This window comes from Galleria mellonella, unplaced genomic scaffold (assembly GCF_026898425.1).
Source record: "Galleria mellonella isolate WM207_F2 unplaced genomic scaffold, CSIRO_AGI_GalMel_v1 utg159, whole genome shotgun sequence".
Lineage (NCBI taxonomy): Eukaryota > Metazoa > Arthropoda > Insecta > Lepidoptera > Pyralidae > Galleria > Galleria mellonella.
This window is the reverse complement of record NW_026442004.1, coordinates 76,782-101,941: the sequence shown is the minus strand read 5'-3', so window position 1 is coordinate 101,941 and position 25,160 is coordinate 76,782. Positions and strand designations below refer to the sequence as shown.

The 25,160-nt window shown below is 30.3% G+C and overlaps 1 long non-coding RNA gene across 2 annotated transcripts in view; it reads left to right on the top strand.

Moving 5' to 3' along the window:
• The window catches only part of LOC116412678 (uncharacterized), a 28,158-nt gene extending 4,840 nt beyond the window's left edge, over window positions 1-23,318 (top strand). Inside the window, exons 2-4 of one of the 2 annotated variants that reach the window (XR_004223858.2) lie at window positions 14,446-14,592; window positions 17,245-17,429; window positions 23,002-23,318. This is a non-coding gene — a long non-coding RNA (uncharacterized LOC116412678). Of the gene's footprint in view, window positions 1-14,445; window positions 14,593-17,244; window positions 17,430-18,873; window positions 19,091-23,001 lie in introns of those variants that run through there. The other variant, XR_008252565.1, reaches the window with a different exon arrangement.
• The last annotated feature ends 1,842 nt before the right edge of the window (window positions 23,319-25,160 follow it).

Sequence of the window (25,160 nt, the reverse complement as noted above, 5' to 3'; positions counted from 1 at the left end):
AATAAATTTGGTTGTCAGTGCACATGTGTAGGTTATATGGAGAGATAAGGGCTGGATCTTACCCCGCGTCCGCCTCCCGCGCTGTAAGTCGTCGTAAAATATTATCCTGACTAAGACATTTACGGCCCGGTTTGAGATAGGCTGTGTGGAATTATTTTTAGTTATATACCTATATTATGTGTAAAGAGTGTTGTGTAATAATTAGATTAAATGTTGAAGTAAAAGACATCTGAAAAATTAATCTGAAACATTCAGTATTTATTAATAATGTATTGCTTACTTACTGCTAAGGTATTTTACGAGTATGTAGTATTACATTATATGTTATTTACGTAAATAAATGTACCAAATATAATAAATTACTTTCTTTAGTATGTAAGAATTTATGACAAATATTTTTCATTTGTTTCTTATAAGTACTTATTTATGTATACTTGTAAACCGTTGATATAATTATATATCTGCTTAGGTATTTCAGCAGATTTAGCTTAAAATCATCAACGGTAGATATTTTTTGTATCCATACTAAACAAAAATTTAAATAATACTTTATATTTCTATATATATACTTACGTACCGATCTAAAGCACGTTTTTATAAATTTTCTGTCACATTCTCAATGTTTGTGTTGCCATCGTGAATCTATGCAAAGTGTACATTTGTTTCTAGTATTAAAAATTTAATACTAGGAATGAACTATGTATATATGTAGATATTTATATATAATAATAAAAATGTTACTGGTGATTTTATTAGAACTTGAGAAAAATTAAAATTATACAGAAAACATCTGATCCTTTTCACATAATATTATTATTGTTTTAAACCTGACTTTTTTTTCATACAACTTAGAATGGCAAACAAGCTGACGGCCCACCTGATGGAAAGTGGTAACCGTCGCCTATAGACATGAGCAGTACCATAGACATAACAGAGTATACTGTTTCGCCCATGATACCCCCCATGCATTGCCATTCCTGAGGACTCGGGTGTTATTCCTCTGTACCCTGTAAATTCACGCCATATCCCTTTAAACCGAAACACAGCCATGCAAACACAACTGCTTCACGGTAGAAACACGAATGGGACATAGGTACCAAGCAATCGAATTTTGTACAAAAGCTCACTTTGTACAAAATTTCCATCTTCAAAAATAAAGAATCAAAAAAGTGAATAAATAAATCTATTCTTTTTTTATTTTATTTTTTTGCTTTTGATTGCGATATTCCACAAAAAAAGAAATGAAAATGAAGGTTTGAGAAGAAAATAACAATTTGTATCTATTCGTAATATAGCATATAATATCAATCAAAAAATTGTCATCACTAAAACACAGTATTGAGTTATTATTCGACATTTAAAGGCTATTTGTCACATTGTAAATATAATACGATCATCTTTTATTAGATTTTACTATCATAATAGTCAATAGAAAAATGTGTTTGATAAATCGCACGGGAATAATGTCATCGGCGTTGTACGGGTGCATTCATGGCGTATTCGTATCGGCCATCTTTATGATCGTAAAATGTCACTAATGTCCCGTAATACATTGCTCTATATCTTTATTAACAATTCCCTCCATGGATTCTTTTCAAGCCATTCAAAAGCTTTACGTCCTCAGTTACGACGCTCTTACAACTTTCCTTTTATCCTCAACTATTTTCTGAAAACACTGTTTTCTTTATGCGATTTAATACGCCATATTTTTGTTAAGTGACTGACTCTGTAGGTATGTAACAATGTTGCAAATAATAAAGGGGATAAAATATAAGTGCGGACATAATTCCCGCTCGAAAGGCGGTAGATATAAATCAACGATGTTTCTGCCTTTTTGCGCCGGTTTAAAAGACATGTACATATTTTATTATCAGATTTTCATAAATACAAGCGCGACTTAATATTATGAGTTATGAATAAGTTCACCGACTTTGTATTTCGAATTAAAGAATACATTATTTATGTAGACATTTGTGAACAAAAATAACATCCGACTAATCTAGACATATCTATACTAATATTATAAAGAAAACAAGTTTCGTTATTTGTTTATAATAGATAAAGAAAAAAAAAATTAAAATTCTTTTACCTGTAAAAACCTGTGTTACCAGCGAATGTATTGGCTATATATTTATCATTGCCTTGCCTTTTCCCAGTCAGCGTAGTATTTATTCTTCACAAATACCTGTCAACTATATTACCTAGGCTCATTTCTCTTTTATGCACAGGCTATATATTATTTTTAAAAATTCTACCGCTAATAATAGTATATTTTAAAGTAGATATAAAACAAAAAGAGACTTGTTTTATTTATGATTAAGAATATAACTATTGATCATCTATATAATCTATATCATTCTTTGAAGAGAACAATAAAGTGTTTTCATTTATTCATTTATCTATTCATAGATATTAGTTGTTTCCAATAATACACAGATAATTTACTTTTTAGATACTTAAAATAACGTTTCATTTTGACACTATTTCTTAAATCTAATTCCTAGGAGTTTTGCCTTCCAAATCTCATTAGGTACTACTTTACGGAATCTGGATTATAATAGAATAAATAAAAATCTGGCTTAGGTATACTTACTAAACATTTTTGTATCATAATGTAAAGACTGAAACTGACAGATTTGCGAATAAATTCCACTGTTTCAATTATAAATCATCAAATATAACTCAATTATTAACTGAAACTATTGTAACTGTAAAACTGTCAGTTTCAATTTCTTTCTGTTGAGAATTAGGTATTATCCACTGAGTTATATAATGCAACCACAAACTCGAAAGTACTAAGTAAATATACTTAACTACATATAAATACAGTCAGTGAGACTGACTGTATTTATATGTAGGTAGTAGTAGTATATAAATATAAGATACAGATATAAGCAAAAAGCTGTACGCTTAATGGATCGACAGAGAGGGCGGGGCGGAGAGGCAAAGATTTATCTTTTTCAATATAGGTAGGTACCAAACAACTGTGGGAATACGAGGGACGGCGTCGGCTGTGGGGCTTTAATTTCGTGCAACGTTCAAGTGGGATTTTATTTATGAAGACACGGTTTAATTTTGGTTATTTTCGACGAGATGCAATCTTAAAATATTTAACTGGAATCCACATCAGAGATTTTAAGTGGATTGGTAATGTATTTTAACCCTAGTTAATATAACTTTATCATTCATATAATTTTGTTTAAATAGAAGTAACAGTTTAAGTGTTAGGAAAATACATGTATTAAACATATCCTACTCATCTGTAATTTAGTAAATAGAAATAGAGATATATATAAAACTACTTGTACCTACTCGTTCACGAATTATTGTAATAAATTCTAGACGCCTCAGTTCACATGAATCAACGATTTGCTAGTTTCGGTCTTTGTAGATATTACGATGATAATATTTACATTTTTGTCTGTACAACCATTATAAGAATCTGTCGAGTCTAATGCTAATTCTTCCTTAATATTTCAGGTAATTATTTCAGGAGAGCTAACTTACTTGATTAGAACTTATTTGATTAAAATTGTTTTATTTAATTCTGCTACAATTTGCATGTGTGCGACTGCCAACACTCAAAGACTGACAGACTGACACCTATTATATATATAATATTACAGATGCAGCAATAAAAAGGTTTCAAACTTTTATTGTTGCATTTATAATGTTAGCTTTCGTAAAGAATGATGATTAAAAAATGCAAGTACGTTTACATAAAGATTTCTATTCTACATAATTTTGTAAATGTAGATACAAGTTATTGCATACTCATTATACCTACCTGCTCTATATGTTAGTGGGTTAATTATTACGTATAAAAATTGTACTAATACCAACAATAAAAGGGTACTTTCTAATAATGAGCAAACAGACAACAAAAATCAGTGTCCCAGCAATGACCTTAAACGCGATCGTCGGCCGTTACAGTCCACTCATGCCTACCATAAACTCATTAAGCCGCATAACCGGCCAATCGAGCTTTCCAATCAAGAAATTAAAATTACGTCCCCTTTATTGCTGCCGTTACGAGCTGCGAAAAAAGGGGGCATAAATAAAAAAGGGGGTATAAATAACACACCTTCAGAGCTGCACGCGATGCCAGCTCGAGAATACAGTCGTAAATTATTCGCTTATGGCCTACAGCGCGATCAATACCTTTCATTAAGGGAAAATGTTGCGTTCCAAAGATTTCCTTTAAAGGTTGAATTGGATGCAAAGATCAAGAACTGAAACAGAACAAGAATTATATGAAAGAAAAAATCTGTGTTAATGTAAAATCTACTATAAGTTATTGATCGTTTTACATAATATTTTATAAATATGGTGGATTGTCATATATCTTACTAAGATATTAAAATTATAACTAAATGTCTGTATATAGGAGATATTAAAGAAAATTTAATATAATAGTGTTTAACAAGGCCATAATATGCAAAAACAATATTTTTTAGAAATTTTGTATATATATATATATATGCAAAAACTACTGCACTAAATTGAATACGATTTTCACAGCAGTATTCCTAAAAGTCCTGAACTCCGTACAAAACTATCAAGTGTATTTCTTTTTTTGTGAAATAACTACAAATCTACGGTTTTCAGATTGTTTTCTTTACTTATGCTACATGACATTGCTTGAAAAATTTATATATTATCTTGATCTAAAAGGGGTCTATTAAAATGGTTCCTACTTCTGAATCAAAATAATACTCGTACAATATTAACACCAAAATTAAAAGAGGAAAGAACAGTGATTCGCTTGGTTGATTTAACTTCACCTTTATTTACATGTTGGCGATTTTTAAATGCTCTTTGAGTGATACAGGTGTAAATCACGTAGCAGTGAATTTATTATACCGGCTTAACAAGATTTATTCAATACGTTTTTAAGGACCATACATATAGATACATACTCGTATTAGAATTGACTGAAAATTTTCTGTTTAAAATATTTCTTTTATCAGCTCTATCTGTATTGTATATAGAAAACAGATTTTTTTATATATTACTGTTCATAAATTATATAGAAGTTTATATAATAGAGAACTATATAAAGTACTTTAAATTTCTCATGTACCTACGCCGCATTCTTAATAAGAATAAATTATTTTTTTACTGCGAAACAAGCAAATTTTTTATAAAATTATAAATCAGAATTAACCGCGAATAGTTTTATAAATGATATAAAAGCAAGGAGGCGCCTATGGCTATGAATATTAATGACTGGTTTATTAAAAAATGCTAGTACAAATTTTTAATAGCTACAATTATACGTAGGTAAGCACTATCTAATATAAATGGAAGACTTTATACAGAGTCGACTGTATACATTCTTATCTACTCATGTCTTATTTATATTCATAGATTTATTTGTATTTATTCATTTCTATATTCGGACTTTTTTTTCTTAAAAGTTGCTTAAAAGTAAACATATAAAATGTACGCATTCGGATATTTTATTTAATATTCGTGTCTGTATAAGTTCTAATTTTGAAAACACTAAATTGTTCATACTCATATTTCTCTACAAGCTATTTTTCCTAACTTATAATAATTTTACTTTTCCAATAGATAAATTAAATACTTATCATAACTAACAAAAACAAATTGCGCACTGTAAAATTGAAACGCGTCCTTTGAAAGGAAAAGTCTGCGGGTTGAGCCCGGGCCGATCGATGTAGCTGTTACCGTAGCACCCCCGTCTACCTACTATCCCAGTATTATATATTATACTTTTAATACTAATAGAATAATAATATATAAATAATAATAATAAAGCCTTTAATTTTTTGTATTAAAATAGCATTATCTTATTTCTAGTAGGTGTGTTAATAAACAAGTTTCAATTAATTGTTAGTTAGATAGTTTTATTTAGGTCTATTTTCCTTTTATTTCTTTTCTATTCAAGAACCCTAGTACCCTAGTAGATTAATGTCAAGAAATTATTTAGAGTGTTGCTATTACTATTTGACAATTAGACTAGTATTTTACATATTTAGTTTTATTATATTCCTGTATAACATATTTTTATATTAATGCCAAAAAAGTTCTTAAGGCTATGTTATATCGGCTTGACGATTTAATGACAAATTTGGTTTTATATAAATTCTTCGATTTATGTGCACCTAAGTACTAGATTAATATCCAATCAAAGCTTCTTAAATACAACTTTATTGTTCGTTAAATGCGGCCCTTTGATTATAATTTTTTTTTTAAATGCATTCAGTCATTTTTCAAAATATTTTTGCAGGCTGACAAATTATGATTTGATGTCTGAAAATTTATGATTTTACCTAATAGTGCCTACTTACCTTATATAGATTTGCACATAAGTAATTAAATAAATAGGTGTAGGTACTAAAAATTTTGGCACCAACTTTAGTACTGAAATAACTGTGGAAATGGAAATATGATTAATGAATAGAAATTAAAATAAATGCCTAAACATTAAATTATTAAACAATAAACGTTTCATATGTGAAGGTTATAAAGAAAAATACCTAGCATTTCAGGTCACATTTATATGTAATTTTCTTATTTAGGTACCTAAAATAGCTTATTACACGCAAATCAGTCTTTGACATATTTGTTATGAATACCCCTATACAAACACATAGGAACATATATAATAAATTTCGTCAAAATTGGCTCAACCACATTAGTCAGTGTAAAAACAGATAAAGTTAATTCAACGTCTACTTTAAATATAAATTATAATTATTTGTTGTTATAGTTACTATATAATTATCTGTAAACATTGATTTACTTTAGATTGGTTAGTCTTATAATGTACCTACTGTTAATAAACCAAATACTATACTCATAACTGTCACAAACTATAGCCTTTCGAAAGAATAGCAAATAATTTAGGTGTTATTAAATTGTGATGAAATAATACAACTATTTTTACAAAGATACAGTTATATAACATTAAATAATATACAAAATAAATACATATATAAAGAAATAAAGCAATTTATCAAAATTTATAAAGCTATTTGATGCACTAGTTAACTAAGACAAGCTCAAATTAATTATTCAGATGTCATTGTAAAATTATTTCGATGTCCTAAATAATTTATAATACATAGTTAACCAACTCTGTGCACTCTATTTAGTTATAGTCTTCGTTGTTCAATGCTCTAAGATATGCATTTCAAGATGTGTGCAATTGTGTATTGATTTGTATTTTTTTACAGTAAAGGAACCGAAGGTATCAGAGACACAAAGGTCGTTGGCACGCCGCACACCGGGGTATTTCAATGCTTGCGATTGCACCAATTAAGTCGAACGTACGAAAGTGAAACTTACAAAACCGGGCGGCATTTCGAGCTGCTCTTTTTCCACCAGATTTACATATTTATTGGGGCACATTTTATGGCGGCACCAGAAAAAAACCTCCGTTCGTTTAATGGACAAAAAGGGTGGCTGCGTATATTTATTCTGTCGCATCCTTTTTTACGTTCGATAGGACGGGGCTATGTTTTTTCGGCACCAAACGTAGCACATTTGGCAACGCACTTTGCATAAAAATATTGGATCGTAAACTCTATACCGTTCCACGGAATCGGGTCGCATGTGTCGCAAGAAAAATATTGAAATCATCCTCAAATAAGGTTTTATGAAGACAGATATGAGGCGGAGATTGAGATATGAATGCTCGATGCGAACGGCAAATGCTATTAATAAATGATTTGTGAACACCTGCCGTGTTTATAACTAAACCAATAATATTAGTATTCTGTATATTTTGTATAAAAAGGTACATAACATTATACCTAATTTTGTGTTCATATCTAAGATATATCCTTTAATGTATAAAATAAATTAAATAAAAAATTGATATTACACCAGCATTCAAATTGATTTAGATCTACAATATTCAGTTTAGTAGACACTTAATATGTTATCAACGACAGAAAAATCTTTAAACAAATACCTCCTTATTTCTAGTTGGTATTTTTTTCTTAATATTTAATAACAAACTAGGTACATATTTATACAGAAATATTATTTATAACATTCAAATTAATTACCTGAGCATAATTAACAATAACAATGTGATAAGGATCAAGCAGGTATTTATATAATCCAAAATAAAGAAACCCAAACATACCTACGTTTTACCGGCTTAATTTATTGAAATTGTACCTACAGTTAAAGAATTCAAATGTACTTAAGCATTTTTTTCGTTATATAAAGGGATTTGGAAGGAAACTGTATATTCGTGGCTCCTTAAGCAGGTTACTCACGAACCTCGTATAATTTATGCCGCGCCTTCATAAATTACCCGCTCGCTACAATCGGTACGTTAATCTGAGGCATCACCGGTTATAACTAGTGATGTACGAATAATCTTATTCGTATTCGTGGATATACGTGAGAGAAAAAAGATCTGAATCTGTATCCGTATCCGTTGGTTATTTTTACATTATGGATCGTAAACATTTCTTGTACTGTACCAATATAATAGTAGTACAAAATTTTAAGGTAAGTTAACCTTAAAATTATGTATTACCTTTTTGCCTTAGTACGTTATTTTAATGAGCATAACAATTAAAAAATAAGGTTGTTTAATTAATAGATAAGGTACTGATTAATCTATCGCACCGACGACAAACGAGTAAGAAATAGAGGACTGGATGCGTGTAACTAATAATCCGTAGTTAGATATGGACATACGTGTTTGTTAGGGATATCTATATATTTTAGTTAGAATATCTATATACTGGTTCAGTAAGGAATATGTTAAAAGTCTGTCATCCAAGGAATAATATTGGATAACAAACTTTTAACATATTCGAAAATAGATATCCGACCGATATGGACAATATCGAAATGAGCGATGAGCTTTTTTGCGCTATCAATATCCAAAGGAACTCAATATATAGATAACGGATCGGCATCCATATTATCCATGCCTAGTGTTTGGCGAAATACTTTATAAACTATCCGGTACATCACTAGTTATAACCCGGATAGCTTACCATCTTTCATATACAATTTTGTTCTAGTCTTTCATATTAAAATTATTGTGTTATATTTTACGATATGTTTGAAGATCAGTTTTCATCATTAATTTACGCATTATATCTACTCGTTGTGATACATCTGTTTTATTACAACATGGGTGGTACGACACTTAAATTCGAATTGTTTCAATTTCATTTATTTCTTTTTTTTATGAATTTTAGTCTTATAAATTATACAAGGTATAATAGAAAGGGAACCTAAATCTAGTAAAAGAATTAATTAAGTACATTAAACAAGCTTCTCCAAATTTTATACCTGTACTATGCATGTGAAAGATTCAATTTAATAAATGTGATTGTGATATTTTTATAAAATACATGATAATATTATTCACTTTTTACCCTTATTCATTATAAAAAATTAACAGAAATATCAGTTTCAGAAGTACACTGTTTTAATATAAACTGTCAAACTTTTATTCATTTTTAGACATATACTATTATTAGTTACAGATTTATAGAGATAATATAATACTGGCAAAATTCTTCGCACTCGTTGTCGAAGAAATGTAAATATTTTCTACTTTTTAAATACTAAATAATTCATTAATATAATATTAAATAATTATATATTACATTTTAATAGATATAGTACCCTATTCTCAGCGAAATGTATAGGTACCACTTTCACAACAGTAAATACTATACGATAAACGCCTTTAACTACCCTATTAGAGTTTACAATTGTAAGCATGTTTATTTATTTTTATTTACTAGCTTTTATATAATAACTCCAAACTAATATCAATACATTCTTAACCGTTATTCGAAAACATTAAACGTATACTGGCCATACAACGGACGGCACTTGAGGAATGCACCCAGTAAATCATCAGCACGGTACTAAAGCACTTCTTTAGTGCCCCAAGTAGGATCACCATATTTTACCTTTTTCAAAACAACAACTTTGATATACTGAAGGTGGTGTATTTTATCTGAAAAGAAAAAATAGAGACATTAATGTCGGATAATTTAACAATAAATAATTATCAATTATATACTCGAATTGATTTAGAATTTACAATTTTCACATGCAAACTATTCTATGTAGAAATTATTCAAAATAAATTAAAACAATTAACTATTTTCGCCATATTCATATATATTTTATGAGTTTTAAATATTGCAAAATGCACTTAAGCTCTTGTATAAGTAACAGGTAATTAATACATTGCTATATTACTTACATTTGATAAATAGAAAGTCAATACACTAAAATATACCTATTCTTTCCTAAAATATAGTCTACCTATCTCTTAATAATACGTTTACCAGAAGAACCCATAAAGGGATTACATTTTCTATGACTTTAATTATACTTTTCCAAAGATTCTTGCAAATAATTGTCACCATAGCTCTACATGAGTGTTGCCGTAAGCTACAAGTGACATTGTCCCTCGTAAAGTGGTAATTTTGTTGTAACTAAATCCACAGGCCTACACTATAACACTATCTTTATCTAAAATGCTTTTAAAGCGCTAAGAAGCCTCCTATCTACGATATTACTCTCTAATACGAGTGCGAGGGACAGAATTGTCCAAATAGATATATTGCCGTGATTTGTATACGTACCTACTATCTGCTGTCATAAAAATGTCTGGTGATCGTCTCTGTGGTTTATTATTGTTTTAGACGGTATTCGTCTACTGAATTCTTTTAACAAATACCACTGTTCGTTTATTTAGTTAGAGCCAATATTTGTAGTTTTGTACCTACCTATATTTCTTCGATGTATAGTTGAGTCATAAATAAATAGCATATTAACTAACTTTAAATAAATAAAATAATATAACTTGTTATATAGGTAAGTACTACTTACTTATTTGCATAGTCTATTACGTAAGTAGATGCAACTACTTAACGAAATTGAAAACCACACAATGTACCAGCACCGTTCATTAATCAGGCTTAGATACCCGGATTATTTACGAGCAAATCTAAAACGTACGGAATTTAATTTCATTAGGGGATTTTAGTGACACCATGTTGTCACCCGCTGCGCCAGGGCACGCACAGCGACGTATTTCATCCAGCTGTCGAGCGGCGACCAATCGTGTTCGAGAGTCGGCAGCGCGTTCAAATTTTAAAAATGGTGGAGATAATTTTCGTTGTATATTATTTGTGACAGGTCGTTATTTTGAGTTTTTATCGGCTCGCTTCGTGCTTTCAATATTTCTTGAAGATATCTCTCGATGATTTCTTTTGGTTTGAGTTTTTTTGTACTCTCTTTTTATTGTTAATATATTTCTTAACAGAATAGGAAAAAATATACAAATAGATTTCTACAGATTCTAAAGAAAATTTTTACATAATTATAAGAAATTACTGACGGCAACGAAGTCTTAAACGAGCGAGAAAAATCGGCAAGTTAACTTACGTAACATAATTTGTTATAATTAGTTCTCAATTAGCAAAGATATATATTAATTCCTAGAATATGTGAATTAATATCCTCTTCTTTCATGAAAATAGATTAAAAATAAAATAATTTGATCATAAATATACCCTATAGTTACAAGTAAAAAATATAAAAGTTACAAGTAAAAAACATATTAAAATTTTATTTTTCTTTTACTAACATGCACGTATGAATTAGGATAAAAAAAATTCTTCTCTGTTAATCATAGGCTATATGTGTGTGGTAAATTTTATTTAATTCTGTCGAGTCGTCTATGTATCAAACATAATTACAAATTGTCATATTAGCAAAATAATAAACACTATAAAAAATATCATATACCTACATAAACCATACCTACCCATAACTACCTACTTTATAGATATAAAGATTGCTGTTCTATATATTTTCTCTCCAGCAAAGTCAACTACTAAAAAGTTCCATAAAACAACAATTTCAAACGGGCCATTTCGCACGGGAAAAACAGCATCCCGAATGGAAAGGGGTGGTGGGTCCCCGAGGGGGGTGGGGTCCAAAGTGAAGCCTGCTGTTTTATGTCGCGGAATTACGACTTAGACGTTTCAAACAATAACACCCCCCATAAATACGGGCCGATTCCTTCACGCGTCATAGCGCAGATTGTTTTCCTTAGCCCTCCCGAATTTCGTTAAAAAATATTATAGGCATAGACATAAGAATAAAGTCCTTATTATTATAGTATAGGAATAAAATCATTATCATTCTTATATTAACCGTTATCTGTCCACTACTGAACATAAGCCTCCTCCATAGACTGCCATAAGGAATGGTTCTAAGCCACATACATCCACTGATTCTCTTCAATGTATTTAATGTAACAATTAAAATAAGAATTTTGTCTCACAAAAAAAAAACAACTTCAATTGTGAGAAAACTAGTAATTTTGATTTAAAAGCTAAACTACAGAACCGTTTTTGATAAAATTTCTATTAGACCAATTTGTAAGTATATCCTTTCAGATAAAGAAGAATTTTCCAAATCGGTTTACACGAGATTATAATGTAACAAACATAAAAAAATTAAACCGAATAAAGAACCTTCTTTTTGAAATCGTTGAAAATATAAATAAATTCGTATAATAATTTAATGCTTTATACATATGTATGTAAATGTAATAATTTTGTAATAACATAGAGCGCACCTAAGCGTGTACTGGTTATTTTCAGTTGTATTGTTTTGTTTTTTAAGTTACCATTGCTCATTTTTATGCAATTAAATTCACATTTGTTATTTTTATTGTCTTATAATATTCATCATAATATGTTAGATTCAAATCTACTAACTTTCTTATATACAAACAGTATTTCAAAGGTCGATTGAGACGTAAAAGATTTTCGACGGTCCTGTTTTTCGTTGTAGCTAAAAATAAATTTTCATGTAAAATAAAATTTACTAAAAACTGTTTTTTTGTAATGTGATATTTTTCTATTCTGTAATACTAAATAACCAGTTTATAGATTTTAGTCATTTCGTGCTGTAAGTAAACGCGAACGGGTTCCCTCGCCAGCAATTTTCCGATAACGCGGCACGTGTCATGGATCTCAGGAATTTCCCGTTTCGGGCAACAACAAGGCTCTGGGGTTTCTAATCTAGAAACCCTAATAAAACTCCCATAATAAAAGCGCACATTTTCACGTTCACCATAAAAATATGATAACGTTCACGTAAGTACGTTGATGGTTTCCCCTGTGTGATCCAGCAGGGAAGAATTTTTGGGTTAATTTGTTCACGAAATTCCGTGCTTAGATAACGATACCGACTTGCACTAATTAGTCTCTGGGAATTTTTGGCGCCGTAAATTCATCAGATAAGAAATTAAAGTAAACGTAAGAATTATATTAATAATATATCTACAGTATGTTAATTAACGTAACGCTTAAAAATAGTGTTAGTATTTACTAATAGAGTCTCAAAACATACTTATTTTCGTAGAAAAAAAATTATATTACAAGAACTAAAAAATCTAGAAAAAGAACAAATCGTATCTGTATCAATGGCATTACATAATAATAATATTATATGTACATACCTTGTACCGTGTACTGCCGTCAGTATAGATACAAACTAATCTTTATTTCCAAATTTATTTCCAAAATTTTTTTATTTTTTTTTAAGTTTGGTAAATTAAAACAAGTATATCCAAAACATATCTTTGTTGAGGCCCTATTAATGAATACGAACACTAGTTTTAATGACTAGGTTACACATACTGTATATATGTACATATAAAATTGTGTACGTATATATTACTATTACGTTATACAAAGGTACATGCACAAAGTATATAATAAGGTATACATAATATTCTAAAGCATTTCAAGAACATTAATTATTAGAGGCATTACTTACCTAATTGAATTTTACATTTACTGTGAATTTTTATATATTGTTATATTTTACCACGGTCTGATTTTTGTTTCTAATGAATGTAAACAATGACTGAGTTAAGTAAATATATGTAGATATGTATATATTATAATGCTATCTATAATATAATATATTTCTTAACCTTTCTTACAATTCTTTTTGCAATCGACAAGATATACTCCCATAATTTTCCTATATTTGTAATCTTTTATTTACAACAATATTTGTTGTAAATAAATTTATATAGGCTGGTAAGATTTTCAAACTTTCCACATACCTATTTGGTCGCTATGATATAGCATGGAAAGTACACTTATTAGATAATTAAATGAAGCTACCGTTTGCGTCTTACTGGAGTAAAAATATACTTTTAGAAAAAATTCTAAACTTTAAAATAAAATAGTGTCATATAATCAACAGCTACTTGATGATGGAATACAAATGAAAAATGGCCACCATGCAATCCACTATTGTATACCTTATTTAGTAAATGTTGTATTTATTTAATTTAAATTAATAAATTGCTATGGACATAATCAGTTTATTCTATTTAGTTTTAAACTAATCTAAGCTTATACTTATGAATATAAATTATTATGCCAGGATCAAGCCCGCAACTAACGAAATGTGAAATCACAATCATCACATTTGCGAACTGGTGCGTCGGGCGGCCATCGACGCGGCGTCGGCAACCGCATCGTGCGATCCGAAGGCCATAAACGCAGGGCTCACTGTCCACATAACAGCTAGGTAATGGAATTGCGAATTATACTGCCATAAACTTAATACTTACATGTATGATTATACTGATTAAGAACGTTCACATACGTCATAGAATTAGTAGATATTATACATTATACACTTTAATAGGATATAATACAGATACCTAGATAAACGCACCTAATCAAGAACTTCAATTATTATGTTAAAATACATTAAAAAATATCCACGTGTTATGTATACAATGTATATAATTATAAATGTATTTATTTGCATTAATAAACAATAGGTAAAGTATATCTGTTAATATAGAGACAATCCTATATTAGTCAAACATAAATAACTGATCCTTATTAATTTTATTATCATATATATTATTATTATATATTACTATTATCGTAAGGAAAAATATAAATTTAAGTATTTAACTTGAACACACTAGGTATACAGTAGGTATACCTGTGTGTTCTAATATAATATAGTTCTAATAATAATATAAAAACCTGTATAACAACACAAAAACACTTTTGCTCTTCCACAATTAGTTACAATAAATAACTAGGTACTTGACCAGTTTCATCTTTCAACACTTCAGAGTATTTAAAATTATTAAATTTTTCTTGATTCCTTCTCTCGTCTCGTAAATAAATATTTTATAATTTATTGAAAGACTAAATCGGTCAAGTGACTACTAATCTATTATTATTATTGAGACAGGGGCTTTTCAAACAGAAAAACTGTATATAAAACTGTAGCTTTTGTAATGTTTTATGCTTGCCTTTTTTAAGTTCGCTACTAATTCCTGTCAGTGATAAAAATTTTGCTTAGCAGCGATTTTTTTAACCTCTCATAATAAAAAGTGTATTTTCCAAATGAGTTTATATATGAGTGGCTGTAACCACAGATTATGTGCTACAGCGTTTCTTCCTCGATTAACTTATCTAAGAAACTGCAGTTTTATTGAAATGGTATCCAATCAGTAACATATTTATTTATAAGTAGGTATCAATAATATATTAGTTTGTATTTCAGTAACTACCTAATTAGGATTCGAGTACTCAGCACATATTGTGTTCTGCCGTCAGCAGGCGCCTAGACGCCCCTCCATAAAGGTGGATTAATACCACCGAAAGCCCAACTTACTTAATAAATATAAAAGCCTTCTCCGCCCGCGCTCGTAAACCTCCCACTGCGCTCCTCCAAGATTACTTGTATCGCAACCAACCAAATTTGGTCTCCTTGTTCTTATTACAGTCCATTATTGCAGTTGGACAGGGAAGAAGTTTCGTGGCTCATATTATACTAGTCGTGCCATTATCAGCTCTATGTAGATTGCGCGTCGCTCGCTTGCGTTGCTTTCTCCCAGATAAGGTTTTATGGCCACTGGTAGAAAGGATAATGTTCTTCTTTGATGTAAGGATGGAATTGTTGGCCGCTTTCCGGTCGCGCTGTAAAGATAGATAAGGTTTCAGCGTTTTATTTCATGTAAGCCACAGTCGTTTGGCTCGGTAATTTTCTTTGTATGTATTTACGTTCGCGTAGAATTAGATAAAGTTATTGTAGATAGTAACGACGTAACAACATTGCCTGTATACAAAATTGTGGATGGACAAATAAAATAAAAATAATAAGAAACAGGGCAAGTGCTGAAATAAGTCCTTGCTTAATTTTAATGGATATAAAAGTTGTATTTGAATATGCTACTAACTATCTACTGCTAAACATAGACCTCTCCCAGAAAGGGGATTTTGTCAGCAGTTGCCACGCTTGACAGGTGGATTGGCAACCACAATTAGGTCGTGATGACGTTTTAATAGGGACTCAGCTGCCCTTTCCTTGATCATTTACTTCCCTTAGTCGCCTCTTACGACACCAACGAGAATAGGTGACCCATTGGTACCGGGATCACACGGCATGCATATATATATGAAATTAATTATATTATAATTAAAAACATGAAGTGCATTTTAAGTTTGAATTCGTAGCTTTTATTCTAAACACATACTAAAATATCTACCTCTTTAATTATATTAACTACATAACATCGAGTATGTATCAATAACACCTAAATAAATCTGACCACGTGCCTACTTGAGAGATGTTAATTGTATATTATAAAATTAGTTAGTTTAACACAATATTGTCAAATAATTAGCATGGAAAGTTTAATTTTTAGGTTGTAAGACAAATTGAAGCTCAGATATTTGTACCAATTAGATATATAAATAATAATTTTCGGATAGTTAATCTTTATTTAAGTAAGTACCTTAAATAGCTACAAATGTATCTGTATATTTGTATATCAATTAATTTGTTAAATATTTTCTATAATTTTTACCAAACAAAGACTTTGAAGTGACACATATTTTTACCGCTAAATAACTATGCTGGCATGATTGTATTTTATTTTGAAGAGTAGAATATTTACTATGTAGTATAAAGTAATTAAATTACTGAGTACAGATGCATGATATATCACTTAGAACTTGCTTTTCAACGAGAGGTGCCATACGTATCATCGTGTAATCGGTTATGCCCATGGAGCTGTATATATATTGTATTGACAATGACCTCTTTCACAGATAATAATAAACTATACTCAATATATAACTCTTTCCATCAGATGTGCTGTCAACTTGTTATTCCACATTATATATTAAAAAATATTTCTCATTTTTACAGAACGTGATTTACATATGGAATGCGTGAAGAGCCTGTCTACCTAAGCCTTAGCGCACACTACAAAGTTGCTTATAATTTATGGCGGGGCGGTTTATGGGCGATGGGCCAAGTTCGCACATGCGTCGTGTGCGCCGTCGCGACTTGTATCCAACTCATAAATATCCGCTAACCCCTTCAAGGGTCAGGTATGTATCTACAGGCATAAATTTTTTGCTTTTATTTTTGCCAGAAATAAAAATTACGAGCAGAAAGATAAGGAATCTCAGACCCGGCGCACAACAAGTTTGAGGAAATAAAAATGGGGATAAATTATCTCAGTTGTCTCATTTTGTAAGTTGGTAAAACTTATCAATAAGTATTTAGGTAATATTAGTTAGTACCTAAATAGAAAAGTGTTGCGGTACCGAATATAGGTTTCAAAGTAATTCCAATTTGTATAAAAAATTCCACAAATAACAATCTTACATTAGATTCAATAGAACGTCGTTTATCTTAATTAGATTTTAATTCGAATTTCTCATATAAATTTTTAATATCCAATAATATTCCAAGTTAACATTGCAGATTAAACCTATTGCAGAAAAAAATTAGTGTTATAATCAAGTAATCAAGCTAGAAATTCAATAATGGCATACTAAGTTTTTATATAATTTAAAGTTTTCAAATAAGCTTTCAGTATCTATCTCTATGTATGTAAAAATTCCATGTTTTTAAATATTTTTTTTAACTTTTTCCTTTCTTCCTTCCTTTAATTAAAATACCGAGTATCATTATACATGTTCTTTTGTCTATATAATTAATTATCCCTATTTTTTTTGGTTGCCATTTTCGTAATTTATACTTTCTAAATCTATAAATTAATGCGAATTAAGTGTTTGTCTATCTAAATATCACTACATATTAAAAAAACAACAAAGTCTCCCGCCACGTCGATCGCTTATGTTCGCGATAATCTCAAAGATGATTTACGGATGTATAGATTTTCATGAAGTTTTAATTTAGTGTGAATCCTGAAGAAGGGTTAATCGTATAATTCATTAATATTTTGTGTAAACTGATTAATATATAATGACAATTATTAAAAATGTGGGAAAAAATCAAGTCGTCTAAGAACTTTTATCAAAAACGCTGTTTTTGATAAAAGTTTTCATATCTAAAGATATGACAAAATATATGTTTATCTCTTAAAGATAGCTTACTATATCCATTTAATTCGTAATCGACGTAACAAGCTGATGCAAAAAATGTAAGCATATATAATCTACTAACCGTACAAAGCCGGGGCGGGTCGCTAGTGAAATAATTCTTTAAATTAAGTATCGTATAAGCCAAATTAGTTTCGTACGTTTACAAAAGAGTTGTAAATTAATAATGATGTTTCTCTTAGATAAATATACCTATTGTCAAATAATCATATTCAAATTTAAAATATAAAGTATTAAAGTTTTATTATTCTGTATATTAAAGATACATTAAATGATTGATCCCATAAATTGACATGGCAAAGCAGTAACAAAAAATTTAAAAGAACTATGCAACGCTTATTCCAATTAATAAAACGCTTTACGCCTACTTAAAGCAACTAAGTAGTAGTAGAGAAATCACCATAAAAATAACACTTAATTTCAGCTCGCAATTACGACGCCGTTAAAGGGCGGCTGCCTGAGGCCGACATAGCCATTACATTACCTCCGCAGTTACCATACTCACATACTAACTAGCTTATACGTACTTACACTTGGAAGCCGACGGAATCGTAAAATAAGGAACACTTTATGCGCGCAAAGTGAAAAAATCGATGCGTTTTTCTTGCATGTGGGTACACATACTTAATTTTCTCTTCTCTAAGTAGGTGAGTATCTAATTTATTATATGCCTTGCTAGTTTTCATACGCGACTTCATCCACGTGACCGGGATACATTAATTGAACAGGATTAAAAATACCCTATGCCCTTTTCCTATGTAGTGCCTGTATACCCAATTTTATAACTATTGGACAAGTTTAATGGCTTGTTCAATAATTATGAAATGCGTGCATGCGCCAACAGTTAACAAACATACTAACTTACTTTCATATTTATAATATTATTTAGCATAGAGACGTATTTGAAACTGCTTATAAAATAAATAAAATGTTTTTCAGATTTGTAAATACATAGATGATGGCTAAAATTAATCACTTCCAATTCACTAGGATCGAGCCCGCATTTGTTTAATAGGCAAACTCATAGTTGATATAATAGTCACTTAGTTACCCCCCACTGGTTTAATCTCATGGATTATAATTAAACGCACGTGTGGGTTTCATTACTTCCTAATCCAAATTAATTATAATTGTAGAAGTTGGTGGGCGTATTAACAATTACTATGTACATAGTAATTGTAATACAGTATTATTAAAGGTAGTATATATATATAAATACAGATGAAATATTGACATACAATACGAAAATTAATGAATATCAATACCGACAAAAATCTAAACTATAGGCGACGATTACCTTTTTCATCAGCATGATTGCCATTTTAATTTACATAGAAAAAACTATCCAATAATGATTGAGGGGAAAGGGAAATAAATCAATTTAAGAAAAAGAAAACTTGAAATAAATCTTAAAACACCTCATTTTACGTAATGAAATACATCTTGAGCTGCAAAGAATACGAATTGTCTCATTTGCATTTAGCTGAATAAATAGTAGATATAATTAAACAAATTTGTGGAAACACAATAAATGTCACGAAGTTCCCCCTATATACCTAAGGAAATTGATTAAAAACGTGCTCAAGCATTTCAATAAAATAGAATACAGTGTGGGGTCCTGCAATGGGGTGTTGTTTCATTATAATATACAGGGGGAAAATCTACCATCACAAAGGTATCTACCTACTTACAATTAACTATAGGGAAAAGGGAGGCAAGACGGGATGGCGGGCAAGACAGGGTAGCGGTTTTATATACAACATGATACAACTGATCAATCAGAATCCCGCTAGCGTGTAATGATGCACCGCCATAATGCCAATCAGTTTGCGCAGTGACCACCTAGCGACACTGTATAATTCATTCTATAATTGAAAAAAACTGGTTTTTGTTTTAATGTCCTTTTAATTTTTGTGTTTTGTCTGATACGTGCTTGTTGCTAAATGTCACCAGCACAATATACGTATGTATAGTTATTCATATGCGTTAACAATCACGCCAACAAGTAAGCGCTTGTTTGTTTTCATATTACGGCATTATTTTTTTTAATAAATTGTTGAAATTCGTTAAGCGCGAGAGGGTAAGACGAGGTATGGGGTATCCCATACCCCGTCTGACCGAAACCACTCGTGCTACTATGACTACACCAATTATTAATACAGCTGACATATCGCCAGAACAGGGATGTTCGACTTATATACCATGTACACCACAGGAATCAAATTTTACTGTCGCTAGTCCTCAACAAATTATGCTTTTTCCGGCAATCAGAAGAACTATAAGAGTAACGAGAAAGAGGGGGAAAACCGCTATTATTAGCTCATCACCTTACAAACTAGAATTAGAAGAGAAAATTAAAAAGATAAAGCTGGTGGATAATAGTAAAGAAAAAATAAAAACAATAAAAGAAAACACAAATCAAAGATGTATTTAAGAAAAATAAAGTGATCAAAAAGAAAAACTTATAAAATCATCATCGTCGGAAAATAGTGACTCCGAAAATATACCATGTTTATACTGTCAAGGTCGATATTTAGAGTCCAAAGAAGGCTGGGTGGCTTACGCTGCCTGCAAAAAATGGGCACATCGCAGCTGTGCTGGAATCGAAGATGAGGATGAGGAAACGACATAAATGTCATAACATAAACGTGTGAAGTATGTCAGTAACCATAAGTTGACAGCTCACCAGCACAGCTTCGATGTACCCATTACCCCATCCATCCTATTACCCCATCTTGCCTCTTAGAGGTACCCCATCTTACCTTTATTACCTAGGGGGCAAGATAGGGAAGTATGACTTTATGCATATTTTAATTTTTTTTTATTCAATTATTAAACAAGAGTTACAAATAAGTACAAATTATTAAAGACAGATTATTAAAGAGCAATTAATATTATTAAAATTAAAAAAAAAAACCTAGAAAAGATTAACAGACTTAATTTTATTAGACTTCAAACCTAAAGTACCCCGTCATGCCCACCTTTCCCCTACTCCTACCTATTTATTTGTATAAGTAGGTATTTATTTATTGGATTTTTTTTTCAATTTACAAGATATGTCGATAAATATTTTCTTAGTGCTGATGTTACAATATATATGTTACAACTTTATACCTGTTACACTATTAGAAAATAAAAAATACAAAAAATACCTTTGTCAGCTTTCATAACTTGTCCTATGTTTCATTCAAGCTGGCTTAATACATGTATAATATAGTAATTACCAATATAAGCTTACGTTCATCATGCTCAGTATTATATTATCTGTGACCATGCATTAAACATGTTTAAATTATTATACCTATCTGTTACTGTAAAAACCAGAATGACGGTAATTTTTTTTTTTATATTTACGTCAGAGATGTGGTAAATGTGTGAGCTTCTCGTTGCCTTAATACATCTCTGAAACCTAACTGCGGTTGCTTACCCGCTTGCCTAGCGTGGCAACTACTGGCAAAACCCCCTAAGTGGGAGGCTTATGTTCAGTAATGGCCGGTTGAACGCTGATATGATGATTCTCGTTGTCAGTGAAGTAGGTCAAGTTAGGTTATAGTTTGGTGAAAGACTCAAAAATAATCTTTTTCTTTTTTAATTCTTACATTTACCAACTTGAGTAGGATTTACTAACATGAGTAAATGCTAAGATTTACAATTAAAATCTAAAATTTACTGATCTATGGACTTTTACATTAACGTATCACATACTTGTAACAAATTAGAAACCTCCTACTTTACAGAGTCTGTAAATATAATATTATAGTCGTAAAAACATTGTCTATGCATCACGCAGCTAAACATTTTTTTCCATATCATTAAACAGCTCATAAATTTCTGCAAGCAGTAAATTAAAATCTTATGTAGTACTTGAAGAGTAGTGGTCATACACCCCTCTAATGCGATCAAATAACGAAAAGTAACGACGCCAATAACGGGACCAATAAAGTTTGTGTCAACTCGACTTGCAGAAAATATCACTTGAGTGATTTTTACCGCGGAGTATTTACTACTGGTAAATTATTGTTTTTATAATAAATTGTAATAAATACTTAGATATACCCATATAGATTCAGGAATATCAAATAAAACCAAAATTTTTTGTCCTTTAGTTTAGAGGTTGAGTAATGACATAGATTTTATATTGTATTGTTATAAGAATATTCTGATTACAAAGATATATATACTGACAATTATAATTTTTATAGCTATATAAAAAAATTTTGCTACAAACAACATACATCAAATTATATATCTTTATAACTTATAACAACATAAATACAAGTGTAGTGTGTAAAAGTAAAATTAAATAAAGCAGTATTGGTATATAATAATCGATCACGTGAGCAAGCTGTTTAAATTAACTATTTTCTTTAATATTTTTTTATTCCTATCTTCCAGAAATATTAAATAATAATAGATATTACCATATCAACATTTAGGAGAATGTAATATATCTTGTCTATGAAAATAAGTAGTTAGTATCTAAAACACTTTATGTTTATAGATGTCTCTACACATATAATTATTATTAACAATAAAATTTTCTCTTTTTCAGATTTTACAGTCAATACACCGTAGCAGCGAGATTGCCCCTGCTCTTTACCATAACAGAACGATTTTCCCTATCCTTTGTCCTTATTTTACATTCACAACACACAGTTCCTGCCTTTCCTCACCACGCGCTGTACAATCTCTCATTCACACTAATAAGAAATACATTCTCCATTCCATTCCCACAATCGTAAATATGGATGCTGCGTAGTGAACGCGAGAACGTGGGGGTTGGGGACGCAGCGTGTTTCCGGAGGGTAAAATGGGGTGCTTACTAAGTTTAAAATGTGACAAAGTTTTATCAAATTTCAGAGGGGTTCGATAAGCACAATTTCAACTTTTGCTCTTAAATTAAACAACCAGAAAGTTGAAGATTAGTTTTAATTATGTAGTCAAATGTCTTTACCGTCATCTATTACCCTTTTATATGCCTAAGCTGAATATTCAATGAATTGCCCAGTCTTAATAACAGTATTATAAATATTTTAAAAGATGGTAAGTTCTTACATACATTTAAACATTTTATTCATATTACTAGTTTCAAATTATAATAATTGGAAACCAGTAATATAAATTTTAATTTTTAAACTAACTTTTACCCATGACTTCGTCCATGTTATTGGGATGTGTTAACTGACCGAGATAAAATAAACTATAATAGCTTATAGAATATAAAATTCCATTCTATATAGAACGTGCATACCAAATTTCATAATGATTGATTAAGCCGTTATGGCACTATAAGGTAACAAACAAACCAACAAACTCTTACGTTTATAATATTAGTAAGGATTTAATATACGTAAGATTATAAGAAAGAGTTATCGGTAGCTAAGACTGGGTCGTGTGGTCCTAGCATATACTCGTATAGTAAGTAAGTAACCCCTTCCTTTCTCGTGGGTGTCGTAAGAGGCGACTAATGAAGGGCCGGAAATGGGGTGTAACGTCCCTCTTAAAAGATCTCTAAAGCCTAACTGCGGCTGCAAACCCGCCTGCCAACCATGGCAAGTATTGGAAGAACCCCTCCAAGGGGAAGGCTTATATTCAGCAGTAGACAGTTAAAGACTGATATGATGATCACGATGAAGATTGGGCCATAACTCTTTTATATAGAACAGAAATTTTATAGAAATCTAGATATTTATATTAAATTAACAATCCGGCTCAGCTTCATATGAATATATAGTATTTTCGAAAATAATAAATAGCTTATATTACTCACTGGTAACGTAGTTTCCTATAGGTGAAAGAATTTTTAAAATGAATAGTTTTTAACTTTATCCATTACAAATAAACAAACAATTAAATCTTTCCTTTTTAATATTAGAATAGATTAATATGCCGCATTAAATGAAAAACTAGCACGAAAACGTTAGGAAAATAATTTCACGGCGTGAAGTTATTTACTCTTACACATATAAGTTCGTGCTCAAATATTTATATCATCTACAATTATTTATAACAGTTAGTTACATATATCCTACAACATGTTGATAATTAAAGATTGTGTCCCACAAAAAACCGACTTCAATTGTGACAAAAACTAAAATACTAAACTGTTTTTGATAAAATGTCTATTAACCCAATCTGTAAGTATATTCTTTTAAACAAAAAAAAAATCCAAATCAGTGTAGACCTGACGGAGTTTTGAGGTAATAACATAAAAAATACAACTTCCTTCTTAAAGTCATTTGAAAAACATATCAGTCTATTTTCCCAGTAAACTGTCTCATATATCAATATTCTACTATAATAACTTAGAGAGGTATCTACTAAATACTTTAATTTTATAGTGAGAGAACACAGAAGCCCGCATTTCCTCTGCCATTACGGCTTGATTAGCGACCACTGGGGGATTTAATGATTACTTTCAGCCAGTAATTATACCAACCACTCTAAGCCGAAGTTATGGGCACAGTAATAGGTAACCCGTAATGAGTCTTGAGCTGCTGTTTGTTTATGATCCAACGACAAATAGGTATGCATAGTTTAGGCTTTGAACTAAATAAGTAATAAAATCTAGTTCAATATTACTCATATTTTTGCAATTTCAAAAAATATATTTTCCATTCTATTGTATGTTTTTTTTTTGTGTGTGTATTATGTGATATATTTTTTTGCTAATTCAAATCCGAATTTACATACTTTAATACATCGATAATT